The sequence below is a fragment of the Mobula birostris genome, chromosome 1, assembly GCF_030028105.1.
Source record: "Mobula birostris isolate sMobBir1 chromosome 1, sMobBir1.hap1, whole genome shotgun sequence".
NCBI classification, from domain to species: Eukaryota; Metazoa; Chordata; class Chondrichthyes; order Myliobatiformes; family Myliobatidae; genus Mobula; species Mobula birostris.
Window position 1 is genome coordinate 19,838,729 of NC_092370.1, and position 25,548 is coordinate 19,864,276.

The window sequence follows — 25,548 nt, forward strand, 5'->3', positions numbered from 1 at the left end:
TGCAGTGTTTAAAGGAAGAGAAGTAGGTGCCATTACTATGGAAAGAAAGAAGGTTTTCAAAAAGCTAAAATAACTAAAAGTGCTTTAATCACCTGGACCAAATTTGGAGGAGGCAGAGATTGAGAATAAATGGATCCTTTTCTGGTTGGCTGTCAGTGACTAGTGGTGTTCAGTGGGGGGGGGGGGGCGGGGGGGGGCGGGTGGAATCGGTGTTGGGACCGCTTCTTTTAATGCTGTATATAAATGAATTAGATGATGGAACAGATGGCTTCGTTGTCAAGTTTGCAGATGATACAAAGATTGGTGGAGGGGCAGGTAATGTTGAGGAAACAGGTAGGATGCAGAGGACTTAGATTCGGAGAATGGGCAAGAAATTGGCAAATGAAATACAATGCTGGAAAATGCATGGTCATGCACTTTGGTAGTAGCAATAAATGTGTGGACTATTTTCTAGACAGGGAGAAAATCCAAAAATCTGAGATGCAAAGGGACTTGTGAGTCCTTGTGCAGAACACCCTAAAGGTTAGTTTGCAGGTCCAGTTGGTAGTGAGGAAGGCAAATGCTACGTTAGCATTCATTTCAAGAGGTCCAGAATACAAGAGCAAGAATGTGATGCTGAGACTTTATAAGGCACTGGTGAGGCCTCACCTTGAGTATTGTGAACAGTTTTGGGCCCTTCATCTTAGAAAAGATGTGCTGGCATTGGAGAGGGTTCAGAGGACGTTGACAAGGATGATTCCAGGAATGTAAGAGTTATCATATGAGGAGCATTTGATGGCTCTGGGTCTGTACTCACTGGAATTCAGAAAGATGAGGGGGGATCTCATTGAAACCTTTTGAATATTACCCAATTTCCCTTGGGATAAGTAAAGTATATCTATCTATCTATCTATCTATCTATCTATTAAAAGGCCTAGACAGAGTAACGTGGAAAGGATGTTTCCCATGGTGGGAGAGTCTAAGACAAGACTCAGGATAGAGGGGCGCCCTTTCAAAACATAGATGTGGAGAAATTCCTTTAGCCAAAGGGTGCTGAATTTGTGGAATTTGCTGCCACATGCAGCTGTGGAGGACAATCGTTGGGCATATTTAAGGCAGAGTTTGATAGGTTCTTGATTGGACATGGCATCAAAGATTACAGGGAGGAGGCCAGGAACGTGGGGTTGAGGAGGAGAAAAATAAAGAATCAGCCATGATTGAATGGCAGAGCAGACTCAATAGGCCAAATGACCTAATTCTGCTCCTATGACCCATTATCTTATTATCTTATGGTCTAATATCCACTGCATCCCCTTTATCTATCCTACTTGTAATTTCCTCAAAAAATTACATCAAGTTTGTCAGGAAAGATTTTTGCTTAAGGAAACCCCACTGACTTTCTCCTAACTTGTCCTGTGTCATTAAGTACTCCAAAACCTCATCCTTAACAATTGACTCCAACATCTTCCCAACCACCGAGGACAGACTAGCTGATCTATAATTTCCTTTCTGCTACCTTCCTTCGTCCTTCCTTGAAGAGTGGAGTGACTTTTGTGATTTTCCAGTCCTCTGGCACCATGCCGGACTTCAATGCTTTTTGAAAAATCATTAGTAATGCTTCCACAATCTCTGATGCTACCTCTTTCAGAGCCCTAGGGTGCAGTTAACCTGGTCCAGGTGACTTCTGTACCCTTAGGTCTTCCAGCTTTTTGAGCACCTTCTCCCCTGTAATAGTAACTGCACTCACTTCTCTTCCCTCATACCCTGCAACATCTGGCACACTGCTTGTGTCTTCCACAGTGAAGACTGATGCAAAATACTCATTTAGTTCATCTGCCATCTCCTTGTCCCTCGTTATTATTTCTCCTGCCTCATTTTCTAGTGGTCCGATATCCACTCTCATCTCTCTTCTGTTTTTTACATATTTGAAAAAGCTTTTATTATCCACTTTGATATTATTTGCTGGCTTGCTTTCATATTTCATTTTTTCCCTTCTAATGATTCTTTTAATTACTCTCTGCAGGCTTTTAAAAGCTTCCCAATCCTTTATCTTCCCGCTAATTTTAGCTTTGTTGTGTGCCTTCTCTTTTACTTTCATACTAGTTTTGACTTTCCTTGTCCACCGTTGTACTATTTTGCCATTTGAGTTTTTGGAATGCGTCTATCCTGCACCTTCCTCATTTTTTTCCAGAAGTTTATGTCATTGCTGGTCTGCTGTCATCTATGCCAGCTGCTCCTTCCAATTTACTTTGGCCAACTCCCCTCTCATACCACTCCCCTGAAATACTGCTATTTTGAACTTTATTTTCTCTCTATTAAATTTCAGATCGTATTGTGATCTGTAGCTCCTATGTGCTCTTTTATCTCAAGCTCCCTCATCACCTCTGGTTCATTACGTAATACCCGATCCAGTATAGTTGATCCACTAGCAGGCTCAACGACAAACATGAATGGTCGGGCACTAGGGCTTGTAAAGAAACAAAGGAGCCCAGGAGTACAAGTGCGTGGTTCATTGATTTCGGGTAGGCATTGTGGTGAAAATGGTGTTTAGCATACTGGGCTTCCACACGGGTCATTGAGTTTGGACATTGCGTTGGAGTTGGATAAGGAGTTGTCAAGGCCACATTGGGAGTACTGTGCACAGATCTGGTCAACCTGTTATAGGGAAGACAGGGTTAAACTGCAAAAGTTGCAGACAAATTTTCCAAATATACAGCCATGACTTGAGGGACCAATCTTTAGGGTTAGATTGGGCAGGCTAGATCTTCAACGTTTGGAATGTTGCAGAATGAAAGGTGACCTTTTATAAGTATTTGCAATTACAACGGGCACAGATAAAGTAGCAGTCTTTGCCCCAGGGTAGTTGAGTCCAGACTACAAGGCACAGATTTAGATATACCCAAAATGAGTGTTAATTACTATGGTGTCTGAGGCATATTCATGCAATGGGGTGTTGCTTGTATTCATGCATATGTAGACCTCTCAGGCCAATTGCAAGTTCCTTCATCTGCAACTTACTCTTAGGGTACGTCCACACTACGCCGGATAATTTTGAAAACGAATCTTTTTCTCTTCGTTTTGCCCTCCCGTCCACACTGAGCCGGCGTTTTCAGCCCCCGAAAACGGAGATTTTCGAAAACACTCTCCAGAGTGAATAAATCTGAAAACGCTTAATATCTGGTATAGTGTGTACGGGGTAACCGGAGAGCTTTTAAAACGCTGTCATGACAACACAACAACAATGCTTTTTTCTGCTTCTACTTGGTACTGCGCAAGCTGTTATAACGCGCAGTTGGTGTGAACGGCGTGAGAGTTAAATTGTAAAGTGAGTTTTTTTGACTATTTAAAAATGCTGTCAAGACGTGCCGGATCAGATGTTCGTTGTTTTCTTGAACGCCACCACCTAACAATTCAGAACAGACGGACGAGACTGAAGCCAGTTGACCCATAGCTTACTGAATAAATAAGTATACTCACTTCGCCCTGTTTTCTATCCTTGCTTGTATGAAGGTGGTTTACCTATTTATGCAAGTACTTCTCTGACAATAGATGTGTAACAGCCTAATGTTACATTGTATGGAAATACAAGATAACGCTGATGCAGACGTTTTATACATTTAACAAGGTGCTTTATTAATGTAACAGAGTTAGTTTTTCGTTGTCAGCTGGGTCATACTGTCCGTGAACTCCCTGTCGGTTGCCTCCATACGCTCCAGTATTTGTTTTTTTTTTAAGTTTTAAGTCCTCCTGTGCGAAAGCCAAGAGCAATTCCTTTAAAGTTTTTCTACTCTGTAACTGGACAAACGCGCACGAAGTATATCGTTCCCTCTTCGCTTATTTTCTGTGTGTGTGTGTCCTGCACATGCCCAGTAGGAGGAGATTCACCCAAATATCCGCCTCATGTGGACGGAGATATTTTGAAAAATCCTTCGTCTGGTCGCCTGTCGTTTTCACTCGAAACCGGCATTTTCAAAATTATCTGGTGTAGTCTGGACGTAGCCTAAAATTCAGCTCAGGAAGACTATTCTTCTGAGCTGCATTTTAAATTCAATTTCCAATCCATTTTCAGGTATGAAAACTGGTTGTTGTTGAAATTAATAGTTGCTATATTGCATATCTCCAGAATAGTAAGCGGGTTATAGGCCTAATGCAGGAACTTGGGACTAGCTGGGTGTGAATTATGGTCAGCATGGACTTTTTGGTTTAAAAATTATCAAAAGCTATTAAAAGGATAAAGTATTACATTCATGCTGTAATACACTATGACTGTTTAATGCAGAAGACTCCAATGCAGCAGATATAGCAAAAATGGACGTGATCTTTAATGCAAGGAGCATACACTGAGATGTAATGTGAATCTGTATTATGAACTCTTTTCACTTGTAAAATTATGCTTATTTCTCCACACAACACACATCAAAGTTGCTGGTGAACGCAGCAGGCCAGGCAGCATCTCTAGGAAGAGGTACAGTCGACGTTTCAGGCCGAGACCCTTTTGCAGCTTAACCATGTTTTTCCTGTGTCCTGACGAAGGGTCTCGGCCTGAAACGTCGACTCTGAAACTCTTCCTAGAGATGCTGCCTGGCCTGCTGCGTTCACCAGCAACTCTGATGTGTGTTGCTTGAATTTCCAGCATCTGCCTGTTGTTTGCTTATTTCTCCATAAGTCACTTCACTGCATCTTCCAATGTAGGAGGCATCATGTTGTATGTACTGATTTAAATTAACAGAGGATGGAGATTTCTGTGCCTTAACGTGTTCTTGCATGTTAACAGATCTTTAATGTATTAAAATATAAACATTATGTCAAAACATATAAATATGGTGCCAATCATATTAAAAAGAAAGTCTGAAAATTTTTTTTAAACCGCCGAAGAATAATGGGAGCAAACAGAGTGTCGTTTCAAAAATCTCTAACAAGCAAAACTTTATGAAGCAAATTTTGTCGAATTATTCCATGTCAAGAGCCATGAGGTAATGCTGCAGCTCTATAAAACTCTGGTTTAGGCCACACTTGGAATATTGTTTTCAGTTCTTATCACCTCATTATAGGAAGGAAGTGGAAGCTACAGAGATGTTAAAGAGTTTTACTAGGATGCCTCCTTAACTGGTCCTTCACAAAGAGCAGATTATTATTTAAATTGTCAAAAAATGCAGTATGCTGCTGTGCAGAGAGACTTGGGAGTGCTTGTGCATGAATCACAAAAGGTTGGTTTGCAGGTGCAGCAGGCTATCAAGAATGCAAATAGAATGTTGGCCTTCATTACTAGAGGGATTGAATTTAAGAGCAGGAAGGTTATACTGCAGCTGTACAGGGTACTATTGAAGCCACATCTGGAGTACTGTATGCAGTTCTTGTCGTCTTACTTGAGGAAGGATATACTGAATTTGGAGATGGTGCAGAGGAGGCTCATCAGATTCATTCCAAAGATGAGGGGGTTAGACTATGAGGAGAGATTGAGTTGCCTGGGACTGTACTCGCTGGAGTTCAGAAGAATGAGAGGAGATCTTATAGAAACATATAAAATTATGAAAGGGATAGATAAGACAGAGGTAGGAAAGTTGTTTCCACTAGTGGCTGAGGCTAGAACTAGGGGACATATTCTCAAGATTCGGGGGAGTAGATTTAGGATGGAGATGAGGAGGAATTGTTTTTCCCAGAGAGTGGTGAATCTGTGGAATTCTCTGCCCAATGAAGTAGTGGAGACTACCTCAGTAAATATATTTAAGGCAAGATTGGATAGATTTTTGCATAGTAGGGAAATTTAGGGTTATGGGGAAAAGGGAGGTAGGTGGCGATGAGTCCATGACCAGATCAGCCATGATCTTATTGAATGACGGAGCAGACTCGATGGGCCAGAAGGCCGACTCCTGCTCCTATTTCTTATGTCCTTATATTCTTATGGTTGAGTAAACTAGGGCTTTCCCCTTTGGAATGAAGGAAGATAAGAGGTGACTGAGTGAACAGCCAGAGATATTTTCCCAATTGAAAATGGCTAATACAAGAAAAAAAAATTAAGCTATATATTGAAGAAATTTAAGAGACTCTTTGATAGAATATGAATGATAAAAATATGGGATGGAACAGTTAGAATGATCTTAGAGCAGGATAAATGGTCAGCATAACAGCATGATCCAAAAGGTCCGTACTGTACCGTAATGCCTATAAAATGCCTCAAGGCTAGCAAATTGATGAGGAGAATTTTGAGTCATGGGTAGTGTCAGAGGACCAGCAATGGGAATGGGGAAAGTTCAACGATCTTACTGTGTAAAGAAGCAAACTTTTAAAGAGCTTCTTTGGAAAGAGAAGCTTAAGTTCAATGGAGATTAGAATTGAGAACGTGCTGTATTATTAAATACACCTCAATTCTTATAACCCCTTCAAATTCAGTAAGATACCTTGAAGAAAGTTGGGTGTGGGATGCTGTTATAAAGAGTGATAATGGAACCATGCACAGATTTTGGTTGTGTTGCTAGATGGACTAAAAGTTGGGAGTATATTTTTTGATAGAAGAAATTACATAAATTGAAGTCACAGAATTAAGTCACAGGAACCAGTGCGGACTAGGAGGGCCAAGATGGCCTGTTTCCGTGCTGTAATTGTTATATGGCTATGTATGATACGCATGAGCAATAGGTACAGCTGTTAGAATAGAACCTGTAAAAATGTTTCAAGAACCAGTTTGACTGGGTGTAGAAACGATAAATGTTAGGATTCATACTGAAATGATGTGACACTTCAATTTCATCTGGTAGGATGTCATTGGTATTAAACAAATAATATGTTGGACAGAAGTAAGATTTACAATGTATCGCAAAGAAGAGCGTTGACCTAAAGCATTTCTTCTCTATGTAATCTGTATCTTTATCTATATCTCTGTTGGCTGTCTTCAATTGAATTACACCAATCCATCTTTACCGGCTGTGTTTTATTCATTACTGTTTATTTCAGCAGTGATTAGAAACAAGTGTCACATTTTATGCATCCTAGCGGTGAACTGTAGATCATGTCTCAAGCAGGATCTGTGAAGGAACATGCAACGAGGGATGGGTATAAATTTATTCTGGATAGCGATCGAATTTGCTGAATTTTTGAAGGTTGCATATTTTCAACTTCAGCTCACCAGAGTTCAATTTTTTTAGATTAGATTATGAGGACCCACAGTCCTCTTAATTGTCATTTAGTAATGCATGCATTAAGAAATGATACAATGTTTCTCCAGAATGATATCACAGAAACACAAGACAAATGAAGACTGAAAAACTGACAAAAACCACATAATTACAACATATAGTTACAACAGTGCAAAACAATACTGTACTTTGATAAAGAGCAGACCACGGGCACGGTAAAAAAAGTCTCAAAGTCTCTCGAAAGCCCCATCATATCACGCAGACGGTAGAAGGAAGAAAAAAAACTCTCTGCCATGAACCTCCAGCGCCGCAAACTTGCCGATGCAGCATCCTGGAAGCACCCAACCACAGCCGACTCTTGAGTCCGTCCGAAAACTTCGAGCCTCCAACCAGCCCTCCGACGCCGAGCACCGAGCACCATCTCTGCCGAGTGCTCCAACCCCGGCCCTGGCAATAGGCAAAGCCGAGGATTTGGGACCTTCCCCTCTGGAGATTCTTGATCGCACAGTAGCAGCAGCAACGAAGCAGGCATTTCAAAGTTTTCTGCAGATGTTCCTCCATGCTTCTCACGTCTGTCTCCATCAAATCAGGATTGTACACGGGCTCTACTTAACAAACACAATATCATTTCGGAGCGGCTGCACGCGCTGCGTTGCACCGCCATCTTCTCCTCCCCTCCTGTTTGAAGAACATGTAGGATTTTATTCCTTGAAGCACAGGAGAATGAGAGGAAATTTGGTAGAGGTATACAAAATTATGAGGGCTATATGTAGATAGGGTAAATGCAAGAAGGATTTTCCCACTGTGGTTGTTTGAGATTAGATGTAGAGGTCATGGGTTAAGGCTGAAGAGCGAAATGTTTAAGAGGAACATAGAGGCAACTTCTTCAATCAGAGGGTCATGAGAGTGTGGAACAAGCTGCCAGTGGAAGTGGTGGATACAGGTTTAGTTTCAACATTTAAGATAAATTTGGATAGGTACAGTACATAGATGGAAGGAGTTTGGGTAGCCATGGTCCAGATGCAAGAATGTGGGACAAGGCAGAATAATAGTTTGGCAGGGTCTAGATGGGCTGAAGGTCATTTTTCTGTGTTATACTGCTCTATAGTTCTATGACTCTATGAAATAGAATCGAGAGGATCTGAAAGATCTTATCCCCTCCGCCTACAATGTCCATTCACCTTATTCTGATCATCACCTGAAATTAAATCAAGTAGAAACTTTGGTAGGTCACAAAGTTAGAACAGATTAGCAGACTGCATTGAAAGCAATGCAGGCAATGGAAAGCGGAGGGTGATGATAAAAGGAGTAAAGCTTTACCTGAATTTAATGACTGGTTGAAATCTGCAGAGTTTCCTGTACGTTATGCACACAGGAAAACACCATTGTAATATGTAAAAATTTGTCGCTGAAACTGAACCATGCAGCCAGATGTTGTGCCGAAGGCACATTTATTGCATTCAAGTGGATTTGGATCACTGAAGCAACGGATGACAGATGGATGTTAATGTAGATGGATGTGTGATATTTTATAATTGAGCAGGAAATATTAAACAGGTACACAGGTAAAGATTTGTTAAAAATGACAACTGGATTAGAACTTGTTTATGAACACAAATATATTGTTCACAAATTTGACATTAAGCAATATTACAGAGAAGAAAACAGTCAATGATATTCCACCAACTAAAAATACTAAATCTGAAATTATAACAATTAGTCAAGCGTTGCATTCTGTCCTGAGGTCAGCCAGCATCTATTGAGAAAGAAACATTTCAGATTGTTTCAGAAGTTTCTATGTTTCTAAGTTTGGATGAAAGGTCATTGACATGAAACTATGAAACACAGATACTGCTTTCTTGCAATAACACTCCTTGTAGATGTGCTCAATGGTGGGAAGGGCTTTAGCCGTGATGGACTGGGCTGTATGCACTATTTTTTGTAGGACTTTCTGTTCAATGGCATTGGCATTTCTAAACCAGGCTGTGATGCAACAAGTCAGTATACTCTCCACCACAGAGCTATAGAAGTTTGTCAAAGTTTTAGATATTATGCCGAATCTTTGCAAACTCCTAAGAAAGTAGAGGCGCTGCTGTGCTTTCTTTGCAATGACACTTACATGCTGGACCCAAGACAGTTCCTCTGAAGTGAAATGATAACGCCAATGAATTTAAAGTTGCTCACCCTCACCATCTCTGATCCCCCAATGATGATTGGCTTTTTGACCTCTGGATTCCTCCTCCTGGGGTTAATAATCAGCTCCTTGGTCTTGCTGCTATTGAGTGAGAGGTTGTTGTTGTGGCACCACTCAGCCAGGTTTTCAGTCAACCCTGCTACCTGGTGATTTGTCACCACCTGTGATTCGGCCAGGGACAGTGGTGTTGTCAGCAAACTTAAATATGTGCTTAGCCTCATAGAATGGTTTCTCCTCTCTTCCTTTCATAAAGTCATAGAGTCATAGAAAATTACACCACAAAGGCCCTTCAGCCCAACTAGTCAATCCCGAACCATTTAAACTGCCTGCTCCCATTGACCTGAAGCCAGAGCCTTCCATACCCCTACCATCCATGTACCTATCCAAACTTACCTAAAACATTGAAATCGAGCTTGCATGCACCACTTGCGCTGGCAGCTTGTTCCACACTATCACGACCCTCCGAGTGAAGAAGTGTCCCCTCATGTTCTCCTTAAACTTTTCACCTTTCACCCTTAACCCATGGCTTCTAGTTGTAGTTCCACCCAACCTCAGTAGTAAAAGCCTATTTACATTTACCCTATCTATAACCCTGTTAATTTTGTATACCTCTATCAAATCTTCCCTCAAATCCTGATGAAGAGCCTTGGCCTGAAAGGTCGACTGTTCATTTCCCTCTGTAGGTGCTGCCTGACTTGCCGAGTTCCCTCAGCATTTTGTATGTGTTGATGAAACTTCTCTGCACTTCCTTTGTTACGGGTCCATCTTTCCTTAAGTCGGGGGACCAGAGGTATTTCCAAATGTGGCCTCTATGTAACTAGAGCAAGGAGTCTCTACTGTTGTATTTATGCAACAAGTACCAATATAATGATTGCCTTCCTAATTGCTTGCCCTTGCTCCCTGTTAATGTTGACTTTGATCTCTGCTGCTCCAGTCCTGATGAAGGGTCTCACCTGAAACATCAACTGTTCACTTCTCTCCATAGAAGCTGCCTAACCTGCTGAGTTCCACCTGCATTTTGTGTGTTACTGCAGACCTCCAGCTTCTGAAGTCTCTCTTGTGTCTCCAGCTCATGAAAATAATCTTTGCCATTGGGATTCCGTAAGTAAAAAAGTAGAATGATTTGAACGTTTCTCAAATCATATAAAATTAAAGACGAGAAAAACTGCAGATGCTGGAAATCCAAGCAACACCCACAAAATGTTGGAGGAACTCAGTAGACAAGCCGCATCTACGGAAAAGAGTAAGCCATTGATATTTTGGGCTGAGACCCTTCACCAGTCCTGACGAAGGGTCTCAGCCCAAAAAATCGACTGTACGCTTTTCCATAGGTGCTGCCTGGCCTGCAGAGTTCTCCCAGCATTTTATGAGTGTTGCTTTTATAAAATTCAAAATCTATTCAATGCAAATACGTTAACTTCCGTCTAAGTTCATGGCTGCTGAAGATCTTCCAGAGGTAAAATATCTTAACAGAACTGAAGTATTTTAAGAGGATAACCACACTGCTCAGGTTGATGACCAGACCTTACTGTGTCTCTGTAGATTCTTATTTATTTGTTTGTTTGTTGTGATACAGAGCAGACGAGGACTGTAAGAAGGCTAAGCCTGAACTGCTCTCTGTTACTACTGATGATGAGGACCTACAAGTACCTGGGGGTGCACCTGGAGGACAGACTTGAGGCTGTGTAGAAGGGCCAGAGTTGCCTCTACTTCCTGAGGAGATTGAAATTCTTTGGAGTATGCAGGCCTCTCCTTCACATGTTCTACCTGCCTGTTGTCACCAGTACGGTCTTCTATACGCTGGTTTCTGGGGCAATGACATCAACATAAGTGATGCCAGTAGGCTCAACAAACTGATTAGGAAGGCTGTCTCTGTTATAGGAGTCAAACTGGACACAGGCTGTGGGAGAACAAAGGACCCTACAGAAAATCCTGGCAATTCTGGACAATGTTTCTCACCCCCTGTGTGTCATCTTGGTTGAACAAAGAAGCATTTTTAGCAATAGACTAAGATATCTGCACTGCTCCAAAGAGCGCTATATGAGGTCATTCTTACCCTCAGCCATCAGCTCTATAGCCAGAGAAGTGACCTTATACTCTTTGACTTTTAAATCTTGTACATTTCATTTTTAAGGTAACTTATTTTTATTCTTTCTTACTTCTCTTCTAATATTTGTATATCTGGACACTTGTAATGCTACTACGACACTGTAATTTCCTTTGGAATCAATTAAGTATCCAATAAAAAGGCCATCATGCTGCACTGGCCAGCAACCCCTGATTAATATCGGGACAATTTAATATGACCAATTAACCTGACAACCAGTACATGGAGGAAACCAATACAATCACAAGGAGAATGTACAAACTCCTTTCAGTCAGTAGCAGGACTTGAACTGGGGTTGCTGGTAATATAAAACTTTGTGCTAATCACTACACTACGGTGCTGCCCCATGTTTTTGGCTGCTGGGATTTCAGGAGCAGGCCACATACCCAGACTCTTCTAACTACTCCTGTGCTTGAGTGCCTAACAACACACTCAGAGGCCACTTTATTAGGTACAAGAGTTGAACCCGGCTTGGCGTTCTATTGCTATAGCCCTTCCACTTCAAGGTTCAGTGCACTTAGAGATGCTCTTTTGCAAACCGCTATTGTTATGGGAGGTTACTTACGTAACTGTTACCTTTCTGTCAGCTCAAACCAATCTGGCCATTCCTCTGACTGCTCCCAATAACAAGGCATTTTTGCCCACAGAAACTTAGCTCACAGGACTTTTTTTTGTTTTTTTTTGCACCATTCTGTGTAAACTCTAGAGACTGTTATGTGTGAAAATCTCAGGAGATAAGTAGTTTCTGAGATACTCAAGCCACCCATATAGCACTAATAATCATTCCACAGTTAAAGTTACTTAGATCACATTTCTTCACCATTCTGATGTTTGTTCTGAACAACAATTGAACCTCTTGACCACATCTGCATGCTTTTATGTATTGAGATGCTGCCACATGATTGGCTGATTAGATATTTGCATTAACAAGCCAGGTCAAGTGAAGTCAAGCAACACGCATAAAAGTTGCTGGAGAACGCAGCAGGCCAGGCAGCATCTCTAGGAAGAGGTACAGTCGACGTTTCGAGCCGAGACCCTTCGTCAGGACTAACTGAAAGAAGAGCTAGAAAAGATTTGAAAGAGGGAGGGGGAGGGGGAGATCCAAAATGATAGGAGAAGACAGAAGGGGGAGGGATGGAGCCAAGAGCTGGACAGGTGATTGGCAAAAGGGATATGAGAGGATCATGGGACGGGAGGCCTAGGGAGAAAGAAAAGGGGAGGGGGGAAGCCCAGAGGATGGGCAAAGGGTATAGTGAGAGGGACAGAGGGAGAAAAAGGAGAGAATGAGAAAGAATATATATATCTCTCTCTCTCATAATAAATAATAAATATAAATACATAAGTAAATAACAGATGGGGTACGGGGGGGAGGTGGGGCAGTAGAGAAGTCAATGTTCATGCCATCAGGTTGGAGGCTACCCAGATGGAATATAAGGTGTTGTTCCTCCAACCTGAGTGTGGCTTCACCTTGACAGTAGAGGAGGCCGTGGATAGACATCAGAATGGGAATGGGACGTGAAATCAAGTGAAGTCAATTTTATTGACATGCATACAATGTATATGGCCATATAATGTACATAGAAACAAGATAATGTTTCTTCAGATCAGGATGTAAACCACAGCAGTACACATAACATAGATAACACATGATAACTTATGAAGATAAGTTAACAAAGACGTATAGGATGTGGATAAACTGTTACACCCAGAGACAAGGTGGTCGCTGCATCCGAATGTGCTGCTAATTTGGACCACCTTGGATGTACAAGTGTACCCAATGAAGTGTCTACTGAGTGCATTTCCAAATCATTAAAAAAACATTGCCTGGAAGGGCCCATGTGAAATCATTATCATGGCTCCAATTGGCCAGCACCTCCTGCAGAAACAGGCCAGGCCTGAGTTTCAGAAATGAAGCTAGAATTCATATTTCTTTTCTCAGCTAGTCTTTGTTATGTTCAGAGACAAGTAAAAATCAAAACATTTACTGGAGAATCCAAATAACATTTCTTCATCCTTCATGATCTCATCATCAAGACAACTAAATCTATCAGCTTTTAGAAATACAAACAGTGAAGCAGAAGCAATCTATTTTAATACAGTGTGGTGCCAGAAGGGCCATTCTGCTTACTCACTCTGTTGGCAGAGTCATTTAATCTCAACATTTTTGCCTTACGAATATGATACCTACAATCGTCTGGTAGATTTTATATTCAGGTATTCTCAGCAAATATACCAATTCAATGGATATAAATGTACATCTTGAAACACAAGAGGCAAATACATGAAATAAATCTGATATTTACACTGCAGAAAGAAACTTAAGCTCTCATTATGACTTGAAGGTTTGGACAGCAAATGTATTCTCAGGATCTGTTGAATAATAGCTTCATCTAGCTGTGAAGGGCGGTATCTCTGTATCAGTTCTCATTGCATATACAGACTCTCTTGCTGATGTACAATGACACTAAGTATAACTCGGAGACAATCCAACCTGTTAATAATAATTGGTCTGGACATCCAGAAATTATTCCTATCACAATCCAGCTGTACTACTGAATTGTTTACAGTGTAAGGAAAAATACATCTCTTTAAGGTATAGATTAGTTTTATTTTTCACATGCACTTCAAAACATTGAAATGTACAGCAAAATGCGTCTTTTGCTAGAATGCGCTGAGAGCTGACCGCAAGTGTCATCATCCTTCCGAAGCCATCATAGCATGCCCACAACTTACTAACAATATACAACCCAAGTCATTAGGTATATCTAAGGCAGAGGTTGATAGATTCTTGAGTACGCAGGTATGAAGGAATACGAGGGGTGGTGAAGGCAGGAATTGGCGCTGAATGGAAAATTGGATCAGCCAAGATGAAATGGCAGAGCAGACTCGATGGGCCAAATGGCTTAATTCTGCTCCTATATCTTATATTCTCATGTTCCATATTTGGAACATAGGAGGGAACTGGGGCAAGAGGAGGAAAACCACATGGTCACGGAGATAACGTTCGAACTTCTTACAGACAATACAGGTCTTGGACTCTGGTGATCACTGACAGTGTAAAGTGTTATGCTAGCTGCTACATGATCATGACGCCTACCCTGAAGGAGCTTTCCTCCTCTCTTCCATGGGAGTTCTGTGAGACCTCTCTCACTGGAACCCTCCCCCGCCACCCGTAATCTCCACTACTGCAGTCCTGATGGAGGGTTCAAGCCTATAATGTTGATAGTTTATTTCTCTCGATAGATGTACTGAGTGGTAGGGTGGATAGACATCTCTACCAAAGGAGGTTTTAAGATGCTTCTTCCCTCCGCTAGCCTGCAGGTCATGCTTGGACAAGTTGTAGAACCTGCTTAGCCTCCCCACCAAGAAGCCATGGGTGCAGGTGTTGGATGGTCATATGAGCAGCTGGTGCATATCATATGTCTTGGTTATGTGACCACTGACGCCAATCTCTGAAGAGTATTGGTAATAACTGGGGTCACCCATCCTGTCAAGAAACTACCCAGAAGAAGGCAATGGCAAAACACTTCTGGAGAAAAATTTGCCAAGAACAGTCATGGTCATGGAAAGACCATGATTACCTACGTCATATGACATGGCACATAACAATCGATAGATTTGCCCTGACATGCTGAATTCATCCAGCATTTTGTGTGTGTTACTGCAAATTTCCAGCATCTGCAATCTCTCTTGTGTCTCCAGCTAACTAAAATGTATCTTTTTCATTGGGATTCATTAATTAAAAATGTAGAATGATTTGAATGCAACTCAAATTATATAAAATAAAAAATCTATTCAATAGAAATATATTAAAAAGCAGACAGTAATTTTTAAAACATCTTTCACATGGATAAGTAACATTCTTTCATTGAGAAGTTTGAAGAATGAATTAATCAGTAATGAATTCATAAATCTGCCAAAGTAATCCTGACTAAATCTTTGCTCACCTTGCCATCTGGAAGACTCTAATCAGTTCTCTTATTTACACCATCTTTTTTGTACCTGCTCTGATGAAGGGGTTTCTACACAGTTGTCTCAAAGCTGCCTTCTTTCTCCTTCACCTTAACGTCCGATCAGTCATAATTGGAAGAGTTCTTGGCTATGTTTTATCTAATTCCCATACCTCTGTACTCTGCTCAAATCCTCCCGTTAAAACCAAGTACATAGTTCCTAGTTCCTCACCTTCTACCTCATTAGCCATGCATTCACTGAATCAGCCTTCATCACTTTATTTCCAATAGGATTTCATGAGCAGACAGATTGAATCGTAGAGCACCACAGTGCAGTCCCCTTGCCCCATCCAGTCCATACCACATATTATTCTACCTAAATCCATCTATCTGCACGCAGATCATAGCTCTCCATTCTCCTCACATCCATGTACCTCTCCAAACTTCTCTTAAATGTTGAAATCAAACTTGAATCTACCACTTCCATTCTCAGCTTGTTCCACGCCCACAATACCCTCTGAGTGAACACATTCCCCCTCATGTTCCCAATGTTCAAAGTTCAAAGTAAATTTATTAGAACACAGAACGGTATAACACAGGAACAGGCCATTCAGCCTACAATGTTGTGCTGAACCAGATAAAAAGCAAATCATAAACAGCCAAACACTAATCCCTCCTACCTACACCATGCTCCATGTGCGTATCCAAATCTCTTAAAAGCCTCTAATGTATTACTTGTTTCTACCACCATACCAGACAGCGCATTCCAGGCATCCACAACTCTCCGAGTAAAAAACTTACCCCTCACATCCCCTTTGACTCTACCCCCAATGCATGCCCACAGGTATTAGTCATTTCAACCTTGGGAAACAGATACTCTTTGTCTATTCTATCTATGCCTCTCATATATCCAAGGGTACTTAAGGAGGTCTGTGATTGTATATACAAACCCCCAACATTTATTTTTCAAAAGTCAGTTAAGATTGTTGACTGCAAATGGGTTAATGTTGTCCCGGTACATAATAAGGGTGACCACGTTGACCCAGGTAACAATCGACCAGTAAGCTTAACGTGTATTGTAAGTAAGGTAATGCAAACAATAATAAAGAATGAGATGGAACAGCAGCTGATAACTATATAACAAACCATATAACCATATAACAATTACAGCACGGAAACAGGCCATCTCGGCCCTTCTAGTCCGTGCTGAACTCCTACTCTCACCTAGTCCCACTGACCTGCACTCAGCCCATAACCCTCCATTCCCTTCCTGTGCATATATCTATCCAATTTAACTTTAAACGACAGCATCAACCACTTCTGCTGGAAGCTCGTTCCACACAGCCACCACTCTCCGAGTAAAGAAGTTCCCCCTCATGTTACCCCTAAACTTTTGCCTTTTAACTCTCAACTCATGTCCTCTTGTTTGAATCTCCCCCACCCTCAATGGAAAAAGCTTATCCACGTCAACTCTATCAATCCCTTCATAATTTTAAACACCTCTATCAAGTCCCCTCTCAACCTTCTACGCTCCAAAGAATAAAGACCTAACTTGTTCAACCTTTTTCTGTAACTTAGGAGGTGAAACCCAGGCAACATTTTAGTAAACCTCCTCTGTACTCTCTCAATTTTATTGACATCTTTCCTATAATTTGGTGACCTGAACTGTACACAATACTCCAAATTTGGGCTTACCAATGCCTTATACAATTTCAACATTACATCCCAACTCCTATACTCAATGCTCTGATTTATAAAGGCCAGCATACCAAAAGCTCTCTTCACCACCCTATCCACATGAGATTCCACCTTCAGGGAACTATGCACCATTATTCCTAGATCCCTCTGTTCTTCAGCATTCTTCAATACCCTACCATTTACCATGTATGTCCTATTTTGATTAGTCCTATCAAAATGTAGCACCTCACACTTATCAGCATTAAACTCCATCTGCCATCTTTCAGCCCACTCTTCTAACTGGCCTAAATCTCTCTGCAAGCCTTGAAAGTCTACTTCATTATCCACAACGTCACCTATTTTAGTATCATCTACATATTTATTAATCCAATTTACCACCCCATCATCCAGATCATTAATATATATGACAAACAACATTGGATCCAGAATATAAGAACAGGCATGTTAGCAGAAAGCCAGCATGGGTTCAGAAAAGGGAAATCATGTTTTACTAATATGCTGGATTTCTATGAAGAGGCAACTAAAATTTATGATAATAGAGTGCTTAATATCATTTACTTGGACTTTCAGAAGGCTTTTGACAAGGTATCCCATAATTTTGTGTACCTCTATCAGATTTCCCTTCATTCTTCTGTGCTTCAGGGAATAACATCCTAACCCATTCAACCTTTCCTTATAACTCAGATCTGGCCACCTCCTCGTAAATTTTTTCTATACTCTTTCAACCATTTTGATATCCTTCCTGCAGTTAGGTGACCAAAACTGCACTCAATACTCAAAAATAGGCCTTATCTTTCTTTCATTCAAACTTCTGAAAGGTCTATTCCCTTTGATATTAACTAGTCCTCTTTTAGATCTCCATCAATTATTTCCTACTCTCCGATCTTTCCTCAGGCACCACAGGAGATGGAATGACTTGCTTTTAACTCATACTTCCATATTGTATGGGGATGCCATAAATTCTTTCAGATGATGCAATGATCTGCTTAACCTAATTCCAACACAGATTGGGTGAGTGCCTTACGGAGTAACTTCACAGGTTACGGAGGTGAGTCTGAGCCTGTCAGTTTCATTTTCCACCCCACTCACTCTCTGACATGCCTCTCTGTGGCCCAATGCACTAATCCAATGGCATCCAGTGTAATCTTGAAGAATTGTATCTTATTCTTCATCTAGGCAGATTGTAACCTTCCAGATTTAATAGTGAATTGAACAAGTTTAGATAATTCATGTTTTCTGATTGTATCTGGACTGGTCAGTTATACTATAAGTGTATCCAAGTGTTCAAAGTTCAAGGTTCAAATTAATTATCAAGGAATGTATGTCATATACAACCTTGAGATTTGTCTTCTTGCAGGCACCCAGAAAACCAAAGAAACACAATAGAATCGATGAAAAACCAGACACAATCAAAACTGACAAACATCTAATGCGCAAAAGAGTACAAATTTTGCAAATTGTTAAAAAAAACAAAAAATACACAGAACCTGAGCTGCAGAGTCCCTCAAAGTGAGTCTACAGGTTGTGGAGGCAGTTCAGTACTGTTGCCTGCCAAGCAATAACTGCTCTCTGCCCTGGCGGTGTGGAACCCAAGGCTCCTGCACCTCACATCCAATGGCAGTAGCGAGGAGAGAGGGAGATAGGTCTACTGATTCCATTGTTACCTTTTTTTACAGACATCGCTGAGATTGGCTTCTGACATTTTTCTTTCAATATCTAGTTTAGGCAACAACTCTGACCTGCATTTCTCAATGTTTACATGCCCTTTTGTTTGTCCTTTCTAACTTTTCTCATTAATCGATAGATGGCAGACCAGATGGCATGGTAAACCGTGTATTGCTACTTACTACCTCCATTGTTCTGCTCTCTGCACTAACGTTGCCACCAACTATACCCATTGTATCTCGTCTCCGCCAGGACGCCACCAAAAGGATCAAAGATTTGCATTCTTTATTCCATTTTGATGCTGAGTTTAATTTTTCAAATGTTCATTATTTCATTTTTATTGCATCTGTAGTAAGTACTTGGTAAATAACAGGGCAGTCAGTCAATCTGCATTCGGCTAATGTTAATTATTAAACATTTATTTGGACCTTCACAGTAACCTCTATGGTAGTTCCTATCAATGGAAAATACTTTTACCAGAGCAACACACACACAAAACACTGGAGCAACTCAGCAATCCAGGCAGCTTCTATGGAAATGATTAAACAGTTGATATTTCCACCCGAGACCCTTCACCAGGATCGGAAAGGAAGGGGGAAGAAGCTGCCTGACCTGCTGAGTTCCTTCAAGATTTTGTGTGTGTTGTTGTGGATTTCCAGCATCTCCAGAGTCTCATGTGTTTACATTTTTGCCAGATGTGTTTGCATATCAACATATTTGATGTTTGCCTTCAACAGATTTGATTATATGACTTACTTGGCAACCATCACCTTCACAGAGGAGTGGTTTGCAGCTGATTCCATTGAAATCCTTTTCCTACAATTGATCTGGCGTGTTCTTCTGCTGCTCAGTTGGACTGCTCCAGAGTGAGGTCTTTTTGTTCCTTTATTGTCAGTTCTGCTGATAAATTGGCCATCTCAAAGTTGTTTATATACCAAAGCTCATCTCTGAGCTTTAAGGCAGCACAAAAATGAAGGTGCTTTGCCTGTGAGCAAGAGGAAAAGGGGGGACAGTTTAACATCTCTTTATTGCCTTTCCATCTGCTAAAGGTTGAATTTTACATAATCCCAAGGAACCAATCTCAGAAGGCTTGTGGCCCATAGCTATTTAAAATGGTAGCCTTGATTCATGTATTCATAAATTCCTTTGAACATTGTTAGTCAGCAGATTACTAAATATATGGAATACAGCATTTCATCTCAGAAAGTTCATGCTTTACTTGCTTCAGTCATTTAATGAGAGTTGTGCAGGAAATTATTATAAATCGTTTCCCTCCTATTATTAGCTACTATATGTTAATACCTTTATATTTCAAGGATTTCAATATAATGTGGCAACCATTAAAATTCGATGTAGATTAAGTTCTCTTGAAGAATAAAGTGCTTGTTTATTTTGTTTTATTTTCTTTGTGTCTGACTGACTGCAATTGGGATGCATTACTGGAGTTAGGATTCTTTTTGTATGATGGTTGTATCTGCACTAAATTTGTTAGGTCAGGTTCTAACTAGTCGTATTACTGTACCATTTAGACCAGGGGTTTCTAACCTGGGGCAGTACCATTAACCCTTGCTCCATGGTCCATGGCATAACAAAAGGCTGGGAACCCCCGATTTAGACATTACAGCCTGCAGCACAGTGCTCATAATGCAAAACAGCATTATGAGCTCCACCTTCATCACTCCCAAAAAGAAATTTACAAAATTATTTGTGGGAATGTCACCAAACATGAGCAATATTTATTAACCTTGAGAATGGCCACACTGGATCACTTCTTAGATGAGGTCCAATGTATCAACATATTGTACAGTGAACAACACACACAAAATACTAGAGAAACACAGTAGGTCAGACAGCATCTCTAGAAGGAAATGTTTTATCTCAAAAAATAGTGCGACATTAGAGGATTGGGAAGCTTTTAAAAACCAACAAAAGGCAACTAAAAACAATGAGGAGAGAAAAGATGAAATATGAAAATAAGCTAGCTAATAATATATATCAGGATGCCAAATGTTTTTTTCAGATATATAACGATCAAAAGAGAGACGAGAGTGGATCACTGGAAAATGACACTGAGAGGTGGCAATGGGGGCAAACTTCATAGTATTTTGCATTAGTCTTCATCCTGGAAGACACTAGCATTTTGCCAGAAATTAGAAAGTGTTGGTGGTGGGGAGAAGTGAATGTAGTCACTATCACTAAGGAAAAGGTGTTTGGAAGTAGAAAGGTCTAAAGATAAATAAGTCTATGAGTATTGTGGGAAAGGCGGATGAGCCTAGGGCATGGATCAGCATGAGGAATTATGACATTGTAGCCATTAATGAGATTTGATTGCAGGGCAGGCAGATCATTGTTCAGGGGTTCTGTTGTTTTAGATGTGACAGAGCGGGAAGGATTACTCGTCAGGGAAAATGTCACGGCAGTGCTCAGACAAGACAGACTGGAGAGCTCAGCTATTGAGGCTTTATGGTGGAACTGAAGAATAAGAAAGGTATAATCACATTAATGGGATTATATCATAGACCACTCAACAGTCCCTGGGATTTAGAGGAGCAAATTTGTAGAGAGGTCACAAATTATTGCAAGAAACATAAAGTTGTGATAGTACGTGATTTTAACTCTTGACTTGTTGAATGGGACTCCCGTACGGTAAAAAGGAGTAGATGGGAAAGAGTTTGTCAAGTGTGCTCAGGAAAGTTTTCTTAATTATGGTCAATAAAACCAAGGGCCTGACAAGGAGTACCCTTGGGATCCTGTGGGAAGCTAGTGCAGAAATTGCAAGGGCCCTAGCAGAGAAATTTAAAATGTCGTTAGCTACAGGTGAGGTGCCGGAGGACTGGAGGATAGTTAACATTGTTCCATTGTTTAAGAAAGGCTCTGAGAATAAGTCATGAAATTATAGGCCGGTGAGCCTGACATCAGCAGTGGAAAGGTTATTGGAAGATATTCTAAAGGACTGGATATATTATTATTTGGCTAGATAGTCAACATGGCTTTGTGGGTGGTAAGTTGTGTCTAATCAATCTTGTGCAGTTTTTTGAGGAAGTTACCAGGAAAGTTGATGAGGGCAAGGCAGTGGATGTTGCCTACATGGACTTCAGCAAGGAAGGTCCCACATGGGAGGTTGGTCAAGAAGGCTCAGTCAATCAGCATTCAAGATGTGGTAGTAAATTGGATTAGGCATTGGCTTTGTGGAAGAAGCCAGAGAGTGGTGGTAGATGGTTGTCTCTAGTGAACATAGTTCTTCTCATAATTCTCAAGGATTTACAGTTGCACTTATCCTCCACTGATTAAGAATGCCTATATCTAGCTGTACAGCACTCTGCTTTGCAAGAGAGAGTGGTACGCCGACAAGTGTTGTGGTTTAGAAACATAGAAACATAGAAAATAGGTGCAGGAGTAGGCCATTCGGCCCTTTGAGCCTGCACCGCCATTTATTATGATCATGGCTGATCATCCAACTCAGAACCCCGCCCCAGCCTTCCCTCCATACCCCCTGAACCCCGTAGCCACTAGGGCCATATCTAACTCCCTCTTAAATATAGCCAATGAACTGGCCTCAACTGTTTCCTGTGGCAGAGAATTCCACAGATTCACCACTCTCTGTGTGAAGAAGTTTTTCCTAATCTCGGTCCTAAAAGGCTTCCCCTCTATCCTCAAACTGTGGCCCCTCGTTCTGGACTTCCCCAACATCGGGAACAATCTTCCTGCATCTAGCCTGTCCAATCCCTTTAGGATCTTATACGTTTCAATCAGATCCCCCCTCAATCTTCTAAATTCCAATGAGTACAAGCCCAGTTCATCCAGTCTTTCTTCATATGAAAGTCCTGCCATCCCAGGAATCAATCTGGTGAACCTTCTTTGTACTCTCTCTATGGCAAGGATGTCTTTCCTCAGATTAGGGGACCAAAACTGCACACAATACTCCAGGTGTGGTCTCACCAAGGCCTTGTACAACTGCAGTAGTACCTCCCTGCTCCTGTACTTGAATCCTCTCGCTATAAATGCCAGCATACCATTCGCCTTTTTCACCACCTGCTGTACCTGCATGCCCACTTTCAACGACTGGTGTATAATGACACCCAGGTCTCGTTGCACCTCCCCTTTTCCTAATCGGCCACCATTCAGATAATAATCTGTTTTCCTATTTTTGCCACCAAAGTGGACAACTTCACATTTATCCACATTAAATTGCATCTGCCATGAATTTGCCCACTCTCCCAACCTATCCAAGTCACCCTGCATCCTCTTAGCATCCTCCTCACAGCTAACACTGCCACCCAGCTTTGTGTCATCCACAAACTTGGAGATGCTGCATTTAATTCCCTCATCCAAGTCATTAATATATATTGTAAACAACTGGGTTCCCAGCACTGAGCCTTGCGGTACCCCACTAGTCACCGCCTGCCATTCTGAAAAGGTCCCGTTTATTCCCACTCTTTGCTTCCTGTCTGCTAACCAATTCTCCACCCACACCAATACCTTACCCCCAATACCGTGTGCTTTAAGTTTGCACACTAATCTCCTGTGTGGGACCTTGTCAAAAGCCTTTTGAAAATCCAAATATACCACATCCACTGGTTCTCCCCTATCCACTCTACTAGTTACATCCTCAAAAAATTCTATGAGATTCGTCAGACATGATTTTCCTTTCACAAATCCATGCTGACTTTGTCCGATCATTTCACCGCTTTCCAAATGTGCTGTTATCACATCCTTGATAACTGACTCCAGCAGTTTCCCCACCACCGACGTTAGGCTAACCGGTCTATAATTCCCCGGTTTCTCTCTCCCTCCTTTTTTAAAAAGTGGAGTTACATTAGCCACCCTCCAATCCTCAGGAACTAGTCCAGAATCTAACGAGTTTTGAAAAATTATCACTAATGCATCCACTATTTCTTGGGCTACTTCCTTAAGCACTCTAGGATGCAGACCATCTGGCCCTGGGGATTTTGTGTTTCTGTGATACATGTTCCTACTGCTGCCTTGTTCTATGTCTGGTGGACTTCCTCCCCCAGTGTGTACAGGCAATGTTTGGGCTTTGTCTTCAGAATAAGAATCAGGTTCACTTCTGCTGAGATACATCGTGAAATTTGTTGGTTTATGACAGCAGTACAGTGCAAGTCATAAAAATTATATAAGTTTTAATTAAAAAATTAAAAATAAATAAGTAGAAAAAGAATCGTGAGGTAGTGATCATGGGTTCATGGATGTTTCAGCAATCTGACGGTGGAGGGGAGGAAACTGTTCCTAAAATGTTGAGTGTGGGTCTTTAGGCTCTTGAACTTCCTCCCTGATGGTAGTAACATAACACAGAACATAGAACAAAGAACACTACAGTACAGTACAGGCTCTGCAACCTATGATGTTGTGCCAAATTTTTAACCAACTCTAATCTCCTTGACCTTACTCCAAAGGTGATGGGTTGGATATATGCCTCTAGCAAAGAAGATGCAAGGCACTCCTTCCCTTGGCTATCTTGTATGTCACCATGTGCAATGAGGACTCTCCTTCCCACGGCATCCTCAGCCATCTTCCCTCCTACCGGTTCCGCAGATTCCGCCAAAAGGACCACAGACCCCACCAGTGTCCGACATAAATCTCCCTCTTTCCAGCTTTCTTTAGAATCTTTCTGCAACTCCACCATCCGGATTGGCTGATACAGCATTCCTTGGTTCCTCAGCTCTTTATCTTTAGCTGAGGCCCCAAACATGCTAAAAGCCCAACACACTGTTTTTACATGTAGCCCCCCAGCCACCCTCAGGGTCGCTCGGCTCGCTGTCGTCTAGGAAAACAACCCTCGGCCCCGCCAAACTGGGTAATTAGTTTGTGTGGATGCTGTGTGATGTAACCCACTCCGCCCAAATAACAGGCAATACACCAGATACAATTAAATGATTTACAGTTTATAGATATTACTGGAACTATATAATTAATAGAGAATAAAATATAAAAGGAAAATAAAAGGCGCCACACTCATCAAAGCTCAATTTCTTCGTGCACAAAACAGTTGGAGCTCAAGAACCTTTTTCTTCACCCTGCGACCCCTCGGACCACCTTGACCAGCCGCCTGGGAGCGACAACAGTGGTCGACCAGACGCTCCACATGAGTCCGTCTCCGTCTTCTCGCCGAACGCCATCCTCGGGGTCCAACCCCGATAGCGGACATCACAGCACCTTGTCCATCCTCTGTCTCTCTCTCCCGTCTTCTCCCCCAAAACCCCGCGCATACAGTATCTTCAAATACACCAAAATCATAACAACTATCCCAATTGGTTCATAACATTCTCTGATCAGTAACGTGATTCAACAAACTGCTAGCAGGAAGGACCTTCTCAGCGTTTAACATAACAAAGAAGCATTCCCAAGTATAACATAACAAAGAAGCCACTTTAAATTTAACATACAAAAAAGAAAGACCCTGTACATACAGAACTGCTAAAATGAAATACCTGGAGCATAGCAGTAAGAATCTTAACCAGGGCGTTACATGTAGAAAAATTGCCAGAAATAATCATGGTCATGGAATGACCATGATTGCCTACGTCATATGATACAGCACATAATGAACAAACGACCTATTCTAACCACTCCCTCCTACCTAGCCGTCCATTTTTCTTCCTTCAATGTGCCTTTCTAACAGTCTCTTAAAAATCCTTAATATGTCTGCGTCTGCCACAACCTCTGAAAGCATGCTCCATGCGCCCACCATTCTCTGTGTAAAAGGATATACCTCTGATATCGTCTCTATACTTTCCTCCAATACCTTAAATTTATGCCCCCTAGTATTCGCCATTTTAACTCTGGTAACAATTCTCTGGCTAC